Genomic DNA, 21987 nt, shown 5'->3' with positions numbered 1-21987 from the left:
AGGAGAATAGGTATTATTTCTTCTTTGAAGGTTTGGTAGAATTTTCCAGGGAATCCATCAGGTCCTGGGTTGTTGGTTTTTTTTTTGGAGGTTTTTGATCACTGCTTCAATCTCGTTACTAGATACTGGTCTATTCAGGTTGTCAATTTCTTTCTGATTCAGTTTTGGAAGTTTATAGGTTTCCGGGAATACATCCATTTTGTCACTACAGAACACTCATGAAAGAAATTGAAGAAGACACAAAAGGATGGAAAAGCATTCCATGCTCATGGATTGGAAGAATAAATATTGTTAAAATGTCCATAATGCCTAGAGCAATCTATACTTTTAATGCCATCCCGATCAAAATTCCACTGGCATTTTTCAAAGAGCTGGAACAAACAATCCTAAAATTTGTATGGAACCAGAAAAGACACCGAATTACTAAGGAAATGTTGAAAAAGAAAAACAAAACTGGGGGCATCACGTTGCCTGATTTCAAGCTTTACTACAAAGCTCTGATCATCAAGACAGTATAGTACTGGCACAAAAACAGACACATAGACCAGGAGAACAGAGTAGAGAGCCCAGATATAGACCTGCAACTCTATGGTCAACTAATCTTTGACAAAGCAGGAAAAAATATACTGTGGAAAAAAGACAGTCTCTTCAATAAATGGTGCTGGGAAAATTGTACAGCTATGTTTAGAAAATGAAACTCGACCATTCTTCTATAACATACAAAGATAAACTCAAAACAGATAAAAGACCTCAGCATGAGGGAGCAATCTATCAAAATCCTGGAGGAGAACATAGGCAGTAACCTCTTCGACATCAGCCACAGCAACTTTTTTCAAGACATGTCTCCAAAGGCAAAGGAAACAAAAGTGAAAATGAACTTTTGGGACTTCATCAAGATCAAAAGCTTCTGCACCGCAAAGGAAACAGTCAACAAAACTAAGACACAACTCACAGAATGGGAGAAGATATTTACAAATGTCAATACAGACAAAGGGTCCCACCCCTCTTCTCAAACCTGAACTATCACTGCTTCAACATGAACCATATCACAGAAATCATGTGGTTTGGTGAACCAGACGAAAGCATCAAGAATTAGGGAATGTATATTTTTCACCCAAAGACAAGGAAACATATACTTTTCCCAAGATCAAGTAGCTTATTCACAAAAGAACCACTAAGCAGACCCAGAAAAGACCATGTTCCTAAAAGCTCATCAAGGGTCAAACTTCCCATGGAAACCAAGATACAGTTAATGCATCTTCTTATAACATCTGACCACTGACTCCTCTAAGAGGTAAATTGGTCCTTCTGCCTGAAATATCTTCCACCTACTTCTCCACCTAGAAAACTCCTACTCATCCTTCCAGACCCAAATAAAATGTCCTCTATGGAAACTTACCCAATCCTTCCTCAGCCTAAATATACCCAAATACCCACACACTCTGCCCCGAATAAATCACTGTTTTCTCTTAAGAATATACTTATCTTGACAAGCACTGAGAAATGTATAGAATTGCTGAATCATTATATTATACACCTGAAACTAACATAACACTGTGTGCTAATTATACTTGAATAAAAATAAAATAAATCATGTCTTCTCTATAATATCTCCTTTGTTCATAATTTGGTTAGTCCACAAACCCCTTGAAAAAATAGGCCTATACCAAAACACTTAATTGTGACTTCTTATCTCATTAATTGGATTCATATTATATACTTTAATGCTATTATCGAGTGAACTATAAGAAAAATAAAAAACACTTTCAGAGCAAACAATAGTTAATACATATACATATGACCATTTCTCTTTGCTTCTCAAAATTAGCAATTCTCATCTGCTTTTCTATAAGGATTTTCAGTCCCTTCCACAAGAAACAACTAAAGAAAAAAAATGCCAAGCAGTGTAGGGGCACCTGGGTGCCTGTCAGTTGAGTGTCTGTCTTTAGCTCAGGTCATGATCGTGGGGTCCTGGGATTGAGCCCTGTGTTGTTGGGCTCCCTGCTCAGTGGAGAGTCTGCTTCTCCCTCTCACTCTGTCCCAACCTCCCCAACCCCACTTGTGCTCTTTTGCTCAAATAGATACACAAATTCTTTAAAAAAGAAAAAAAAAATGGCAAACAGTATAATAAGGAGACACAACTTCACAGTTGTTCTCCCTACTTTACCTGATGAAAATTATTTTCCTGTTTAACAATTTTCAACTTTACTTTAAACAGAAGCTGTCCACACTTGGCAGGAATATAGATACCAGAGCTAAAGGTAACAACCACATCAACGTTGAATTTTTATTCAAAGTCCGTTTTCAAGCTTTAAATCTCATCTTATGTCACTGCCATTTTGAAGACTGGAGAGAAGAAAAGTACAGGAATGTTCAGTCCAGCTGGCTGGGGGATAATGAGACAGCTAGTTCCTGCAGTAAATTGACATTTGGTGGAGATCTATCAATAGACCTTCATTAGACACTGGGTTCAGCCTACGCAGAAGTGAATTTTCTCTAGTCAGGTCTTCACAGAAGGTGGATCAGTCTCTTCTCATGAAAGATACTTCTAAGGAGAAGAGGACTTAGATCATGAATGGAAACAAGAGAGCAGTCCATAGAAATATACAAAATCCAATTAGGAAGTGTTCCTCCAAGCTAGGGGTTGGCAAACTTTTCTACAAAGGGCTATAATAATTATTTTCAGTTTTGCAACACATAAGGTCTCTGTAGCAACTACTCAACTCTGCCATTGTAGCATGAGAGCAGCCAAACACAGTACAAAACCGAATGGACCTGTGTTCTAATAAAACTTCATTTGGGGGGCACCTGGGTAACTCAGTGGGTTAATGTCTCTGCCTTCAGCTCAGGTCATGATTCCAGGGTCCTGGGATCGAGCCCTGCATTGGGCTCTCTGCTCAGCAGGAAGCCTGCTTCCCCTCCTCTCTCTGCCTGCCTCTCGGTCTACTTGTAATCTCTGTCAAATAAATAAATAAAATCTTAAAAAAAAAAAAAAACTTCATTTTCACCAAAAGGTAACCAGCCAAAGTTTATTGATCTTTGCTCAGTATTTTCCAAAGCATTGTAAACATACCAGCATAGTTACATGGGTATACTGGGTGACTTTGAGTAGCTCACAAAGAAATATTTCAAATTTTAAGTTATATTTGTGATTTAATATTTATTAGATACAAATATATGATCACCTTATCAAACTCAATTTCATGGATGTTATTGCTTAGGATAAGACTAAATTTATTTTTTAAATAAAAAAAACAAGTTGACTTAAAGAAAGATGGTAAGTAAATAACAGAGAAAAATTGATATTGCAAAAATCTTGTAGGTGATATATGAGTAGCCAAAACCTGGAAACACTGCTCTAAGCTACATTTATATCTTCCTCACTAGCACAATGATATGACCTCACTTCATCTTTATGGCAACTGTTATCACTATACTGGGCCAAGAGAAAGGCCACTCTGCGGCCACTTCAGACCTATGGGCTGGATTTTCCCACTGGGAAATGTCTAGTGCTCACAGATTGGTTCACAAGCGTGAACTATGGCTTGTCTTGAAGTCTTTCAAGGATCATATGACTGTATCCATAATTTCATTTGGAATATTTTATGTTTTTTAAAGTTAAAGAAAAATAGACATTTCTTTTTTATTGTAACTTAAAAAGGATAAAGTCATTCACTTTATTAAATCAGAGAATGTTTGTTGAAAGGGAAATCAAAGATCATTACATAAAGAGGTAGTGAAGGGTTTGCTTGCAGTGGGAGTGGAGGATAATAGCTTTTTGTTTAGATTTTTAGCTCACACGATGACACTTATGAAAATCATGTTTTAGAACATACTATATCTCAAACCACAGAGAACAACAACAACAAAAAAGTTCAGGAAAATAAAATTTTTCTCACTCTTACCTCTTATTCTGGATACTTGAGCCTTTTAACAATTTTACCCTCAAGGTCGCCTCTGACTTCTGGGAGAGGCTCAATTCCTAGATAAGACAAGTTGCCTTTTTCTTAAAAGAAAAGATCAGCTCAGCACAAGTGTGTATCAATCTCACTGTGCATTCTCATTGGCCTTTATTATTTGGACTTCTAGAGTCAGTGGTCTGAATAAACAGGGCAGAGGCTTAGGCTCAGGACCAAGACACAGCGGATTCAAACTCTGGTTTGGCCATTGTTGGTCCTACTTCGTAAAACTGTGATAACTAGTCAAGGAAAACTATGTAAATTCCTTAACGTGGTTTCTGACTAGGACCGCTACATTTAGCAAATAAAGGCAAGCTGCATTTATCTGAAAATTTTAATCTGGCACAGTGTACCCTTGGGATAAATTTTAAAAATTATTATCTTTGTTAAAAACACAGGACCTGAGACACCTGGGTAACTCAGTCAGCTAAGCACCTGCCTTTGCCTAAGGTCATGATCCCAAAGTCTTAGGAGCAAGTCCTAAATTGGGCTCCTTGCTCATCAGGGAGTTTGCTTTCCCTCTGCCTGCCACTCCCCCGCTTGTATATCTCTCTTTCTCTCTCTCTCTCCCTCTGACAAATAAATAAATAAAATCTTTAAAACACACACACACACACACACACACACACACACACACACACACAGGACCTTTCTGTCTGTTCACACTGTTAGTTTCAGGAAAAATAAGAATATGTCTTGCAATGAGCATGTAATCAGTTACCTTATTTCTTTTCTCATGAACAAAAACTTGGTTATAGATTTATAAAGAAAAGGGAAGGAAAGACCTACTTTGTGTTAAACAAAACAGATTTGGAAAAGAGCACACAAATTAAGGAAAAAAAGTCATGCTTACTTAGAAAAGTGATCTCTGCAAAGGTAATATAGCTACATCCCCTGACTGCAACTTTCTCACAATTTTGCACTGAATCCACATCCGAATCCAGTTCTTGATAGCCCTAAGTGGCTTATTAAAGATGAGGCAGACCTATTATAGTTAAAGAGGGAGGAGATTAAAGTTCAGGAGACATATGAAACACTCCACCCATTTTTCCCAGAGTAAAGAAGAGAACCCAGGCTTTCCAGCCAATACCCACATTCACTTCTCATAGAAGCTATGACCATAGAAGCCATTATTGTTTCTAACTAGGGGACAGCATGTGCTGATGAAGTTGATTGCTTAATAGTATGTTTGCTTTTTTCCTAAGATGACTGAGTAAAAAGAAGTTAATGTTCTCCACCCCAAGGGTGCATAGAGAACAAATGATGTTCTGCAATTGGCTTGTTTTCTGGATGTTTCTTCTCACAGACTTTCTGAAGATGAATGGCTGATGGTGTGTCTACACCCACTCTGTCAATACAAGATGGCTATGAAAAACAGGAAGAAAGACTTCTCTCAAAGCTAATTTGATTATGAGCCTGAAATAGTGAATTATTTGTCTTAACTATACCAAAAATATTCAGGTGAGACTTACAAGACCATTTCCAGGCACTGGAAGAAAGATTTAAGAAGAAAAGAAAAAAGAATCCATAGTATGGCTAATACATATTCTGAAAAGCACATTCATTAAAATATAAGTAGATCCTGAATAAATAACAAAAATCAATCTTTACAAAGTATTGCTGAGCTCACAAGAAAGTAAGGCATAGTACCAAATACATCATGTTAGGTGGAAAGAGGGGGAGGAAGAGTGAGTAAGATATAACCAGAAAGAAGAACAATGAGAAAGATCAAAAACCCATGTTTCCTTGAGGGAAAATGTCAAAACCAGCATTAGAAAAGGAGGACTAAACTTAGGGCAAGGTGGGAACCTAAGTTAAGTCCTCTGTATTAAGATTATATTCTCAAAAGAAATTAAAGCACTCCGGATCAGTACCCCCACTCACTCTCAGTAGAAACACATACACAAGTCCTATCTGGTGACAGCAACTCCAATTGAGGCTGTCAACTATCTCACAGAAGGTGATCAATTAGATATGATCTCACAGCCCAAAACTACCAATACACAGGGAAACAAATCATCATACCAAAATACTATATTGTCAGATACAAAATATAAAAACATAAATGAAATGTTTGAAGAAATAAAGATAAACCAAAAAAAGACCTTTATATCAAGCAGAACTGTTGGAATTTTAAAAAATCAACAAATTAAAGTTTTGGAAATAAAATATAACAAAATGAAAACCAGTTGAGGTGTTAAAGATAAACTGGTTTAATATAGCTGAAAAGAGGGGTGCCTGGGTGGCTCAGTTAGTTAAATATCTGACTCTTGCCTTTGGCTCAGGTCATGATGTAAAGAGGTTTAGAGTGTGTGTGTGTGTATGTGTGTGTACACACATATATCTGAAGAGATATCAGTGAAATGAACAATAAATGATGTTGGAACAACTGGACATTCATCTAAAAAAAAAAGAATATTGACCCATAGCTTACACAAAATACAAATATAAATCAAAATGGATAAAACACGGGGCACCTGGGTGGCTCAGTGGGCTAAGCCTCTGGCTTCGGCTAAGGTTGTGATCTCAGGGTCCTGGGATAGAGCCCTGAATCAGGCTCTCTGCTTGGCGGGGTCCTGCTTCTCTCTCTCTCTCTCTGCCTGCCTCTCTGCCTACTTGTGGTCTCTCTCTCTCTGTGTCAAATAAATAAAATCTTTTAAAAAATGGATAATACACCTAAAGGTAAAACTAACCTTAAAAACTCCAAGAAGAAAATTTTAAAGAAAAGTTTTTGTGACATCAAATTAGACAAAGATGTCTTAAATACAATACCAAAGGCAGAGTTGGTAAGAACAAAAAATGATAAATTGCTTTTCACCAAAATTTATAACTTCTGCTCTACCTTTTTTTAAAAGTTTTATTTAAATTCCAGTTAATTAACATGCAGTGTAATATTAGTTTCAGGTGTACAATTAAGTGAGTCAATACTTACACAGTACATGGTGATCATCATGACCAGGGTACTCCTTAAGATCCATCACCTTTTTCACATTTCCCTCCACCCCTTGCCCTCTGGTAACCATCAGTTGGTTCTCTATAGTCAAAAGTCTGTTTCTTGGCTTTCCTCTTCTTCTTTTTTTTCCCTTTGTTCATTAGTTTTATTTCTTAAATTCCACATATGGACGAAATCATATGGTATTTGTCTTTCTTTATCTGACTGACTTACTTCATTTAGCATAATACTCTCTAGCTCTATCTATATTGTTGCAAATGGCAAGATTTCATTCTTTTTATGACTGAGTAATATTCCATTATGTATACCACATCTTTATCCATTTGTCAGTCCATGGGCATTTGGGTTGTTCCCATAATTCAGCTTTTGTAGATAATGTTATTCAACTTTTTGAAAGACACCATTAAAGGAATGAAAAGATAAGCCACAAGTTGCAAAAAAATATTTGCAACTTACATGTCTCTGATATAGGACTTGTATTCCAAATATATAAAAACTACCCTCAAAATTCAAAAAGAAAACAAACAACCCCCCCCAAAATAGACATAATTTGCCAAAAAATACATATATAAATAAGACATTAGACATCAGTATTCAAAATTATTGACATTTAGAAAGTAGAAAATTAAAACTACAATGACATACTGCTTCACACACAATAAAATGGAAAAATGAAAAATAATGACAATACTAACTATAAATGACAATACAGAGCAATGGGAAGACACATATATTGCTTATGGAAACTCAATAGGTTACAACCATTTTAGAAAACTATTTATCAATGTCTTACAAAGTTAAGCATACATTTAACATATGACCCAACAATCCCACTCCTAGGTATTAACCTAAGCGAAATGAAATTTTATGTTCACATAAAAACCTACACATGATTATTTATACAACATTTATAATCACCAAAAATCATCCAAATCTGCTTCAACTGATAAATGGATAAATAAAATGTGGCATATCCACTCAATGAAATAATTGTCAGTAATAAAAAAAGAATAACTGTTGAAATACATAACAACATGGATGAATTCCAAATGCATTCAGCACCATTTGTTCAAACAACTATCCTTTCTCCACCAAATTAATATTGCACCTTTGTCAAAGATAAGTTGGCTGGGGTGCCTGGGTGGCTCAGTGGGTTAAGCCTCTGCCTTCGGCTAAGGTCATGATCCCAGGGTCCTAGGATTGAGCTCCACATCGGGCTCTCTGCACAGCAGGGAGCCTGCTTCCCCCTCTATCTCTGCCTGCCTCTCTGTCTACTTGTAATCTGTCTGTCAAATAAATAAATAAAATCTTTAAAAAAAAAAAAAAAGTTAAGTTGGCCAACCATCCAGAGAGAAAAGCCATAAGGAAACACCAGACTTAAACTACACGTTAGACCAAATGAACCTAAAAGACACTTACAGAATATTCCATCCAACAACAGCAGAATACACATTCTTCTCAAGCACACACACAACATTCTCCAGGATGGATCATACGATAGGCTGAAAAACAAGCTTTAATAAATTTCAGAAGATTAAAATCATATCAAGCATCTTTTGTGACCACAGTGGTATGAAACTAGAAATAAATTACAAGAAGAAAACTGGAAAATTCACAAATAAGTGATGATTAAACAACATTCTGCTGAACAACTAATGGGTCAGAGAAGAAATCAGAAGAGAAATGAAAAATTATCTTGAGACAAAATTAAATGGAAACCAAACATACCAAAACTTATGAGATACAATAAAAACAGTTCTTTTTTTTTTTTTTTAAGATTTTTACTTATTTATTTGACACACAGAGAAATCACAAGTAGGCAGAGAGGCAGGCAGAGAGAGAAGGGGAAGCAGGCTCCCTGCTGAGCAGAGAACCGGATGGCGGGGCTCAATAATAAAAACAGTTCTAAGAGACAAGTTAATAGCAATAAACACCTACATTAAGAAAAAAAGAAAGATCACAAACAACCTAACTTTATACCTCGAGGAAGAAGAAAAACAAGAAAGAATCAAACTCAGAGGTAGCAGAAGAAAGGAAATAACAAAGATCTGAGTGAAACAAATGAAAGAGACTAAAAAGACAATAGGAAGTGCACCAGTGTGGGGAGGGAGAGAGGGAGAGAATCTTCAAGCAGACTTCCTGTGAAGTGCAAAGCTCCACTAGGGGCTCCATCCCACCACCCATGAGATCATGACCTAATCCGAAACCAAGAGTCAGATGCTTGACTGACTGTGCCACCCAGGTGTCCCCAAAATAAGAGCTTTTTAAAATGATAAAGTAGACATTTAGCTAGATTAACCAAGACAAAAGAGAAAAGACTCAAATAAAATTAGAAATAAAAGACATCACAACTGATAGAAATGCAAAGGATCATGAGAGATCTCTAATACCAATAATTTAGAAACCTAGAAGAAATGGATAAATTCCTGGAAACATATTACCTACCAAGACTGAATCATGAAAAAAAATAGAAACACTGAGCAAACCAATAAGTAGTAAGTAGATTGAATCAGTAATCAAAAACCTCCCAATAAAGAAAAGTTCAGGACCCAATGGCTTCATTGGTGAATTCTACCAAACATTTAAAGAATTTATACCAATCCCTCACAAACTTTTCCAAAAATAGAAGAGGAGGAAAACTTCCAAATTTATTTTTTGAGGCCAGTATTACCTTAATACCAAAACCAGACGAGGACACTACAAGAAAAGAAAATTACAGGCCAATATTCTTGGTGAACATAGATGTAAAAATCCTTAGCAAAATATTAGCAAACCAAATTCAACAGTACGTTAAATGGATCATACTTTATGATCAAGTGGGATCACATCCAGTGATGTAAGGATGGTTCAACAACTGTAAATCAATGTGATACACAACATCAACAAAACGAAGGATAAAAATCATACATTTATCTCAATAAATGCCAAAAAGACCTTGATAAAATATGGTGTTCTTCCATGATAAAAACTCTCAACAAACTGGGAATACAGGGAACGTACAGCAGCATAATAGAGGCCATGTATGACAAGCCCAAGGCTAACATCATATTCAGTCGTGAAAAGCTGAAAGCTTTCCCTCCAAGATCAGGAATGACTCTCATCACAATGACTCAACACAGTACAGGAATTCCTAGCCACAACAATTAGACAAGAAAAACACACAATCTTCCGAATCAAAAAGGAAATAATACTGTCTCTACTTGCAGATGACATAACATAACATAGCAGAAAATATAGAATTTATATATAGAAAATATAGAATGAAAAAAAGTGTTAGAATAAACAAATACAGTAAAGTTGCAGGCTACAAAAATCAGTATACAAAGTCAGTTGTGTTTTTATACACTAACCATGAACTATCAGAAAAACAAATTGAGAATATAATTCCATTTACAATTGCATCTAAAAGAATTAAATATCAAGGAATAAATTTAACCAAAGAAGTGAAAAGTCTGTACACTGAAAATTATAACACATCAATGTTAGAAATTGAAGAAGACACAAATCAAGGGAAAGATATTCTGTGTAACATATTAATATTTTTATTTAAAATATTTTTTTAAAGGAAAGGAATGCCATGTCAACACCTGTCACAAAAGATTACAAAGTGACACAAGTTCAAAATATGAAAAGGTAACAACAATTTATTTCATCCAGATAGTTTTCCTTTTATTGGAGACTTTTAACATCACCTCCCAGCCTGGGGAGTAATTGTAGGAGATCTAATCACTAAAGCCAAATCTGAAATCCTCATCATCTGAGTCTAGCCTTGCTTCTCAACCTCCTGAACCACAGTGATTGCCTTTTCAGAGAACTTTCAGGAAGCATTGAAGCTGAGGGAGAAACCTAGCAGCCTGTGGCAGAACCAGCCAGCACATTCTATCTCACATACGTAGTGATACCTTGCATGGTGTTTAATTAATTTAACATGAAAAATTATTTTCACATTAAAAATCCTTCATTTCCCACTTCTCTTCAAAAACATTAAAATACAGCCACAAAGAGCCTACATTCTCCCATGATGGAAATCTGCTCCGGCATGTAACCGCTGCCCTTGCAAACAGGACATGAGTTTTTATTTGTTCACAGTCCTTATCCTTCTTTTTATCTCCTTTATCCTGAGACTGAGCAACAGTTTCCTTTCATCACCACACTTGTGCCGCCATCTTTATTAAAGAGTTAAAAGTGAGATTGTTTTTTCTCCACATCTCTAAAATAAGTTGAAAGATTAAAAAAGGGGGCGGCATATGTTTGAAAACAATAAGAGGGAGCTTATTTCCTTGTTGGAATGTGTTAGAAGGTGGAAGACAATAAGGTATCCTCCACACTCAGAAGGCACCTTGAGACCAAAAAACAACCCAAGCCACCCCATACCCCACTTACAGTCTTATTCAGGGTAACTTACTGACAAGGGAAAATCAGGGAGACAATGATCCAGGCAGTACACAACTATTTGCCACTAATATCCTTATTCTCTTGAAAGTCTAGTCTTTAACCCACAGCTTTTATACAGTGAGGGGCATTGTGGTGAAGTCAAAGGGCAGTTATCTAAAGTGGTGCCATCTGTGCACCAGTCAGCTCTACCAGTTAGCTAAAGTGGAGTGTTGTGTGTGTCAGAACAAGCCTTCCCACATTCTGGTCAGGGCATACACTAACCGCCGTGAGGTCTGGAACACGTCACCCCAAGGGAGGCTACTGCATGGGCATAAACAAGATAGTGTCCCAAAGATGGAGTCGCTGTTGTCACAACTCCTATAGACTGGTTTCTTTCCATATGGGTTCAATATAAAAAAATAAATAAAAGTGAATCTGAGTGAAATGTAATTTAAAGTAATTTAAAATAAATCATAACAGTCTCATACCTGAACAACTTCAGATATTTGAGTTTGTGACTCTGAATTGAAGGAACCTTTGAACACTTCCCCTTAATAATAATATCTGTAATAGTTCCCAACTTTCCTAATGATTTCTGTATTTGTCTAATCCAGAAGTCCTTGCTGTCTCATCCCCATGACTTGTTACATGACCGGGCTGGGAGAATGGGTCATTTTTCCAATAATAGTAACCAAATATTCTTAGTCACCCACTCAGACACATAATCCCTACATGTTTAAGTTAAGAAGAAATGGAAAGGAATGATAATTACCAATTTTCTCAAGATTTTATGCTTCATTTTAGTCCTGGTCTGATTGTCTTGGGATTCTGGTTGTATAACAGAGGCTAATGTATCAGCCAAATGCACTTTCACTGAAAAATATTTGAGAGTTTTCAATGGGAAGATTCCTATGAAATACTTCCTTGAGTGTTCCAAAAAGTTTTATTAAACTCACTAAAATTATGTCCTTCCAGGAGGCTGTTAGAACAGGAGTTACTTTCCCTCAATTCTGCTTGTGAGATTATGGTCTCTATCTATAAAATAATCCATGATTTGATTATTTTCCCCAAAGATTTCAAATGGAGATGGAAAAGAACAAGGAAGAGGAAATGAATTTTGGCAACATACCAGAGACTAGTAGACAGCAAAAGTTAAATCTCACAGCAACCACAGAAAATACAGTATTTTTGTCCTGGATGTGGGTGAGGAAACCAAGCTTTACACTGAGGAAATAACTTGCCCAAAGTCACATAAACAGTAAATGACAAGAGTCAGAATTTGAGCTCATGCCTGTGTGTCAAACGTCTGCTCATTTCACTTCCAGGTTCTGGAAGTGCTCGCCCTGCACTTTCAGCATCAGCATGACCAGTTCATTACAAATGCAAATTCTCAGGCCTCACCCCAGATCTTCTGAAAAAACAAAAGTAACAGGGGCGCCTGGGTGGCTCAGTGGGTTAAAGCCTCTGCCTTCAACTCAGGTCGTGATCCCAGGGATCAAGCCCGCATCAGGCTCTCTGCTCAGGGGGGGAGCCTGCTTCCCGCCTGCCCACCCCCCTCCTGCCAACTCTCTGCCTACTAGATCTATTTGATCTCTGTCAAATAGATAAAATCTTTAAAAAAGAAAAGAAAAGAAACAAACAAAATGTCGGGGGTAGAGCCCAGGAATCTATTGTTTTAATAGGCTCCCAGGTGATTCTATTGCACAGTCAAATTCGAGAACCAGACCAATTCACAAAAAAGGGAGAACACGGACCTAGTGTTTAAAAGAGAAAGGGGTTAAACAGGCAGACTCTTCATAAAAAGAGTGCACACACTGGATAGCCTGTAGCTTAGAACCCGGGATCAGCCTGGAAAAATGATTCCTACTTACAAATACATTTTGAGAATAAGACTTAAAGAATAATACTGAGGCACAGCTGATGCCCTAAAGAAAGGGAAACATTTCGCTGCTCCCTTTGTCGGATTTTAAAGCTGGAGAGAGACTGAGAGCTAGCCCAATTGCAAGACTCAGAAAGGTACACTAATTGGTTCCCAATCACACAGAGGTTACCCAAATCTAGTTTGTACATCTTCTATCGGGCCTCCAATTCTTTTGCCCTACTTCACATTAACCATTAGATACAGCATGGCATTTTTCTCTTCCAAGGCACAATGTGCCACCTGAGATGGTTTTCACTTTGAAATTCAGAAAAAGGATTCCAATTTTTTATTTAGCCTTTCTCTTCCTGGCTCTGGGCCAAAGAAGCGGGCCACCTGTTCTTAATTTATTGTTATCAGTCAGAGAATAACTTAGAGATGCCAGTAGTAACCGCTTCCAGAAATAGGGCATAGGGACCCCTGTTAAGGAAGCTTCGGTCCACAGGGAAATTGTGGCAACAGCTGGCAGGCAGAGATGGAATCAAGAATGCAGATACAATGAGGGCCTGCTGTCATCCGGAATTGTTCCCTTCCGAGGTTTTCCACTTCATCACAATACAGTTTTTTTGGAAGAGGCAAAATAGAGATACTAAAAATGAGAGACAAGGGACTGGGAACGTTGTTGCCAGTGACAAGAGCACAGAGGACAGGGATAGAAAATAGGTAGCACTAAAATATTAACTAAAACATTCATCAGCCAGGGCCCTGGCAATGAAGGGTGGGAGAAGAGAACTCAAGTGGCTACACAAGTGTTCCAGATGGGAAAGGGATGGAGAACAGGGAACACAAAGCATGTAAAACTTAGGAACCTCTAGGTGGATCTTAAAGGGGAGAAAGCTATTGGTGGGACTGCAGAGAAAAAGCAAGAGCACGAATCTGACTTCCTGACATGGGATTGAGAGAAATGCTGTAGGGGACCCGTAATGAGCTGAATGTAAGAGGTGATGCCAGCCTGGTAAGTTTGTCTTTGTTCCAGATAATTAAAGGTTCGGAGGGATATAGTATTCTGGTTATGGTTTCATTCCAAACAGGATTGCATTGTAGTTTGTAAGATGGCACAAGGATGAAGAGGTGAGTTGGCACAAAGGAGACAGAATGACTTGTTCTGCATGACAAGTGGCCCAGAGTGCCCTGGGGTGAGGTGCCATGGGTGGGCGGGGCTCGCTTAGAGCAAGAAGTCCAACCAGGCACATCAAACTGACAACTATGTTGGAACCTAGGTACGAGAGAGAGAGATGAAAACGGTCCCAAATATGGTCAAATTAAGAAGATATGCAAAGCCAAAAATCGGGATTCAGGGATAAAAGATAATAGAGTAGGAAGTGCACATCCAATCACCAAAAAAGTCAGCCAGCATTTGTGGCTTTTTAAATGAAGCAGGAGCTGGTTCTTTAAGTGGGTTTCTTCACTTAATGAATCAGGGTCAGCAGTTGGGCAAATATTGGTTAGATGGCTTCATCCAAGTCTTTGCCTTTCATTAAGCCTGTTTATCTACAAAGAAAACAATGAAATCTGTCCTCCTACTGCTGCACCAGACCGTGTAATTGTGAAACTCCAACTAAAGTGATGTATGCAGAAAAGGCTATGGAATGCAGAGGCTCTTCAAATGCAAGGGGATGATATTATGATGTCACCATTTCAGTGGCTCTACTCTGGTATACCAGATCAGCAAGAGGCACGGTATGCTCTTAGGACATAAGGGGAAAGAACTCGGGAATGATATTCTTAGGGCAGAGGGGGAGTCCCAGCAAACAGTCCGCTGATCCTCTGTATTGTTTCCCACAGCAACAGCAGGAGGGGTGATTTTCACCTGCAAGGTGCAACATGTACTCCAATTACTGTCTCAGACCCTTTCTGCAAAAGAGATGAACATCTTGTTCTTAGGGAGTCTCTTATTCTTCAAGACAGATGAAAGAGAAGCAGAGAGTTGAACTTACCTCCAGGACTCTTTGGTAAAACTCCCCACTGGCTTATAAACTCTGCCTTAGTCACGTCTGTTTGAGCATAAAGCAAGGCAGTCTCCCAGATATGTCAAGGGTGAGAATGGAGCACCTATTACTGAAACTACATGACAAATGAATTCCTGTCATGGACCCTGTTAACTGTCTACCCCAGAGCCATTCCTGCCCCTCCCAAACATGCACCCCTCCCCCTTGCACCCCACTCACACACATACTTCTTCCTTACTAACCTGATTTGTTCAGGGTAGCAATATAGTCATTTAAAAATATGTGACTTCTCAACCTCCTTTATACACCATGGTGGTCCGATAGCATATGTCTGACCGATGAAATATGGCCGAAAGACCCTAAGGCAATTTGAAAAGTCCCCGGATAAGATCTAAGCCTGGCTAAAAAGACATTCCTCCCCCATTTACCTTTCTTCTTGCCATCATGAGGTCTAGAAATCTAGCTGCGGAGCCACCTCTGACCATGAGTTGACAAATACGAAGCTAAAGCCTGACCCAATAAGGATGGAGAATAAGAAAACAGCCTGAGTGCCCAGGGACATCTCTGGGCAGCGGCAACAGCCCGCCTCTCTGCTTTTCATTGAGTGAGAAAAGTAAGCCCCTTGTTGAAATTTCCCTCAGTTGGCCTTTCTTTTATTTTCATCTCAACATATTCCTAATTGACAAAAGAAGCTATCTAAGGGATATTGGGACTTACGAGCCATATCAGTTCATGGGAGCCCTTTACTGGGAAGACAGTGAAGACAAGTAAAAACGATAAGGAGATTCTGGAGAGATGACACGGAGGGACTGATGTTTACTGATGCATCATCATTCTGACATAAGTAGAAGAGGCTAATGGCATTTTAAAGGCAGCAAATCGTGAACATGACTCTTGCTGGGCTGCTCAATCTATTACCCTATGAATATTTACTGAGCTCTGTGCTGCACCCAGTGTCCTCTCCCTCCTCCTTCTGTCAATAATCATTCTTTGGAACTTCAAGCTTATTCATTGGTAAAAAGAAGAAGAAGCTCACCTCCAAGGATCTTAAAGTGCTTCTGCAATACGTGTAGAGAGAAATGTCATACACTTATTTACTGAGAACCCTAAGTTACCCACTCACTTAGCAATGGAGGTAGAAATCGGTACCCACATCTGTTTTACTTTTTACTGAAGCTTCTACTGATTGTCATCCTATGTGGACAACAAATTTTGAAAATCATGCAAAAAACGAGCTGGGTTTCTAGCCCTCATAAAATATACCATGAAATTCTAACTATGTTCATGTTATGCTGCTTGATAATTATACTTTATATATATATATATATTATATATATTATATATAACTAGTATATATGAATGATGGTAAATATTTGTGAACAAAAAAGCCACTTTTTCAGCCTTTCTCCTCACTTTGTTGGTTTTCTAACATCCAGACTTAGCAGCAAAGCCTGTGGAATTATTAGGTTAGTGTCATGATTTGTGCCCCCACATATGCTCTCAGAAAAATACAGTATGCATCCCTGAACCCTCTCCCAGCAAAGAAGAGTATTTCTGGCTTCTGGCTAGACCCCCATGGCCCTGCCAGTCGCTGACCTCTGGGCTGATGTTGTCTCTCCTCCACTCACACACCAGCATCCTGGCAAGTCCTATCCTGCATATTTGCTTCAAAGTTACTGAAACATCAAAGTAATACGTCCCAACCACTAAAGAGCTTAAAAAGGCAAGATTTCCAGACCACTGGACTATAGAAATAAGAGAGTCTACTCCATGTTCCAATGTGCCCAGCACCTTCTGAGTGACTTAGATGTAGTCATTTAATCCTCCCAAAACAGCCGCATGAGACAGAATACTCTTTTCAAGTACATTTTGTAGAATAGGCATGGAGGCACTGGGTAAGTAACTGGTTACACAGATGCCAAGCGGCAGAGGCACGGTCTGAACCTGGGCACTTTGGCTCCAGAAGCTGGGGTCCTAAGGTGTTATTCTCTACACTCTCCATCCTGGAGCATTGTAGGGACCTGCTGTTCATTCTCTGTCTCCTCCTCAGACCCCAGCCCCACTTCTCACCCTACTCTGCCCTCTTTGAGGCCTGCTGATGATAAGCTCGGTTCTTTCACATAGGTTAATGGGTTGGAGACAAAGAGAGACTCTTTAATACAAGTAATAAGGGGATCAGTATGTCAGGAAGATAAAACAATTGTAAGTGTATATACACCTAATAATAAAAATTCAAAGTATATGAGACAAAAATTGACAGAACTAAAGAGAGAGAGAGAAATCCACCACCATTCTAGTTGGAGATTTTAACGTATCTCTCTCAGAAACAATAGAATAAGTAGGTAGAAAAATCAGTCAAAATGTAGAAAATCTGAACAATGGCACCCACCTGCACATGGCCGCCCACAAAATCTTTACCAGGGGACAAATCTCCCACTGGTATTCAGAGACAAAATAATTTTAAATGCCAGCACACTGGTGTTACTATCAATCAAAATGCCAATGAACTATAAATTCCCTTAACCAGGAAGAGTTGAAAAGTAGAGGCTCTTGTGACAGAGGGTAACTAGACCTAACAAGGCAATCATTTCATGATATATTAAAAACTTTGAATCACCGTGTATACCTGAAACTAACATAATATTGTCTGTCAATTATAATTCAGTATTTTTATAAACAAACAAACAAATAAATAAACTTGGAAAGCCATGTGTAGAGACATATCAAGGGAGGCTGGAGACTCAAAAGACAGAATCTGGTCTATAATTCAATCCATTTATATAAAGTTCTAAATCTCATCAATAACATTACAAATCAAGACAGTGGCTACTCTTGAGGGATAATAACTGAAAGAGGGCATAAAGTGGACTCCAAGGACACTGGTTATATTTGTCAGTTGATCTAGGTACTGATTACACCGTTGGGTTCAGTCTGCAAAAGCTCCTTAAGCTATATCCTCACAATCTGTGTACTTCTTGGAATATATGTTACTCTTCAGCAAAACATTTTAAGACAAACTCTGTGAACTTCACACCTTAGTTTCAATTCTTGGCTTACTTTCATTAATGTTAACTGGAACAGAGAAATAACACATGCAAAGGTATTTCATATCCCACTGTGTTGGGCATGTGTACATTTGAGGGAAACATTAGCCATTAATCCAGTATCACAAACCACAAAGTGACTTAAAAGTAAATAGGTAGGAATTATACTTAATAAAACAGAATTTTCCTAAATTCAGGTCTCCCTATTAATTCCTGTCTGGGATTACTGGCTCTAGTCCTTCACCCTTCCATGTATCTAAGAACCACGCGAGGAGCCCTTGGAAAAAGAAATTTCCTCCTGCCTCTACTGATGGGGTACAGTTCCCTAACCCTTGCCTTTGGGCTTAATTATGTGACTTTCTTTAGCCAATTATAAGTGGGCAGGAGTGCCAGTACCAAGCCTAGGCCTTTAATGGCCTCATGTATTTCTATTACTCTTTTGTGTCTCTGCCATTGCCTTCAGAAGAATTTTCTCCAAGCAATTTCTGTCCTATTATCCCGAACCTCAGAATGAACCCATGGAGCATATCTGAGCTAGCCAGACCCTCAGCTTGAAGCAGAGACCCCCAATGAACCAGCAGACATATGAGCTAAGTAAATGCTTATTGTAAATAACTGAGATGTTTGTAGTTGTTACATGGCAATAGCTAACCCCCACACTAGCCAATACATGATTTAAGCAAGTTGTACAGTTCTGCCTGATTCCTTTAAACCATTAAGACCTACTCATACACAATATAGCCTGTATCAGAATTTTTACTAATAATAATAGTAATATTATTATTCTAAGCTTCTGATATTCATACCTCATTCATAGTTTTAGAGTAGCTAAGGGCAATGCCTAGGTCAAAGCTAGAAATGAGAGGCTAGATGTCTGGTAAGAGATGCAAAGGAAATTTGTAAGTAGACTCCAGAGTCCCTGAGTGTCCTAGCCTCTGGTTTTGCGGTCTCTGTACAAATGTTTCCCTTCTGCAGTCCTGAGTGAGTAAAGACTTCTGCTGTGAAGCAAAGTCTTATGTACTGTATTCCCTGAAACAGGCCTTGTCTTCCTCTTCTTCACTGCTGAGCTGTGCTCTTGCTCTGGATGTCTGGCCTGGCAAATGGACTGCAGGCAAATTGAGCAGAAGAGGCCCGTCACTACCCAGAGTAGTAACACCTCACACCGACAGAGTACCAACACCATCCCTAATGAGAGGGTTAGCCCTGTCCTCTCCCCCGATTGCTGATTTATTCTCCTCCCTCAAAACTGTGTGCTCTGATCCCACGGCCTTAGAACCTTAGCTTAAGTCAACATCTCGGAGGCTGTGAGTGAGTCCCTCAACCTCTCACTGGTCCGTTCCTCCAGTCATTTTTCTCAAGCAGTAGTGAGAAAGAGGGAGTCCTGCCATGGCATGCCCTTGAAGGATTTTCATTTAAAAATTTTCAAAGGTGCTCCTGAAAGCTTGAGCAACGGTGGCAAAAGAGAATGCATTAGTAGTCTCTAGGAGAAATGCTGTTTTCCTGATATTCAGCAGCTCTCACGGGAAGGCTTCATTTGCATACACAATCCTATCACAGAGTGAGCTTTGTAAATCCAGAGTCTAGCATCTGTCAAAATAAGAATGCACTTTAGAGTACCTGATAGGAATCTGAGAAGAATGCCCAATTTGGAATCAGACACCAGCACACGTGGCTTTCAACTCACAGAGCAATCTAATTTTCCTTATGGATGAGTGAATCGGAAAGGAAATAAAATTTCCTAAAAACCTACAATATGCCCAGCAAAGGGCTCAAGATTTTCATGTATCATTTCATTTAATCCTTATAACAGCCCAGCAAAGGTATCTTTGTAGGCTCAAAGAGATGAAATTACTTGCTCAAGGTCACGTGGCTACAAAAATGAGAAGGCAAATTTGAACCTGGATCTATTCCATTGCGTTCTTGGAACCCCAAAGATGAATGTAACCACAGAAGCAATTAGATATAAGAGAACTGTCAATGACAGGTAGTTTCCAAAAATGACTGCTTTATCAGAATGGTAAAGGCAGGGTACTGTAAGGGCCTGCCCCTCCCAGAGGAACTAGCTTGTGGACCCCGGATGTAGGGGCGGGGCAGGATGGGTGGAGACGTCCAATCAGTGGGGTGCACGTATATCCACTAGGGTGAATTGAAATTCAACTGGCCGCCTGTGTAGGGGCGGGGCTCAACCACCCCCATAAAGGTTGGTCTGCAAGGCTGTCGGAGGCAGAAGAAGGTGAGCTGTCGGAGAAAGGAGAAGGAGAGCTGGTGGGAGCAGAGCTGTAAGAGCTGTGAGAGCTCTTGTAAGAGCTGTTGGAGCTGTAGGAGCTCTTTTAAGAGCTGTAGGCGGAGGGGAGACAGCGAGCTGCGGGAGGCAGGCGGTTCCGTTGGCTCCCGCGCTCAAGCTGCCCTCGTGCGGCACTCCGGGCCTAAGCCTGCAGCGGAGGCGCTTCCACCGCGCGCCCCGACGGCGCCCACCCGCCAGCTGATGCTGGCGTGAGCGCTGCGGCGACAGGTTGCTAGCGCTGCTGGCCGCCAGCGCCGAAGACGGCCCTCCGCCCAGCAGCCGCTTCGTGTGCACGGTGCTGCCCCCGGAGGCGGCGCGTGCCGGCTGCCCGTTGCCCGCGATGCCCATGCAGGGCGGCACGCTGAGCCCCGAGGAGGAGCTGTGGGCCACGATGCTGCAGAGAACGTCGTGCAGCAGAGGGAGACGCTGGCGTGCTACGAGGGGCTGGCGGGCGGCAAGGCGCAAGGCCCGTCAGCCACAGGCAAGGACACGATGGGCGATCCCCCGCGGGACCCCGGCCACGTGGTGGAGCAGCTCAGCCGCTCGCTGCAGCCGTCAGTGGCCCTGGGCTGCCAGGGGTCCCGCCGGTGGCGGCGGCGGCCCGAGCTGCCAGCAGCCCTGAGCCGCCAGCGGTTCTGCTGCCAGCGGTCCCACCGCCAGTGGCCCTGAGACCAGCAGCCCAACGGCCCCGAGCCACCTGCAGCACCGAGGCGCCAGCGGTTCCAGATGCCAGCGGTCCCCAGCCGCTGGCGGCCCTGAGCCGCCAGTGGTTCGGCCGCTGGCTGTCCTGACACCTGCGGCCCCAACGCCAGCGGCCCTGATGCCTGAGACCCTGAGACGCCTGTGCCACTGAGACACCAGCGGCCCCGACGCCAGCAGCCCCGCCCACACGCCGCGACCCTGGGCAGGGCACCGTGGGAAGCGGCCTAAACGCCAGCAACCTTGCCACGAACCCTGAGCGGCTGCCTCGCTGGAGCTGTGTCATTCCGGGGAGCGGCTTCGTCAGGGAAGAGGCCTCCTCAGTGAGTGTCCCTGGGGGAGCAGCATCATCAGAGAAGAGGCTTCCTCCAGAGTGGCCTCTCCAGAGCAGCCTTTCCAGAGCAGCCTTGTCCGGGGAGCGGCCCTGTCCAGGGAGCAACCTCATTAGTAGCGGCTTTCATGGGAGTGGCCTCTTCTTGGGAGCGGCTCCAACCGGGGAGCGGCCTCATCTGCAGAGCAGCCTCGTCTGGAGCAGCCTTCTTGGGAGTGACCTTGTCGGAATCATCGTTGTCGTCTTTTTGTAAGAGACAGCCCTGACCAGTCAGTTTGATTTTTGATGCTTGGCATGAAATAAAGCTTTGTTTGATTTTCGCTTTATATCAGTCTCGTTCCTTTGATCACGGACCCTAACAGGTAGATCCTTCAGTTTCCATTAGCCATAGGTGCCACCATCAGGGAATGTTATACTGGGTGGACTTAACTTCAGGCAGAAACAGAGAGCTTTCTGGAAACTCTCAGATCACTCCA

The sequence above is a fragment of the Lontra canadensis genome, unplaced genomic scaffold, assembly GCF_010015895.1.
Source record: "Lontra canadensis isolate GAN:19392208 unplaced genomic scaffold, GSC_riverotter_1.0 scaffold38, whole genome shotgun sequence".
Taxonomy (NCBI): Eukaryota; Metazoa; Chordata; class Mammalia; order Carnivora; family Mustelidae; genus Lontra; species Lontra canadensis.
The sequence above is the reverse complement of the archived record's forward strand: the minus strand, read 5'-3'. Positions refer to the sequence as shown.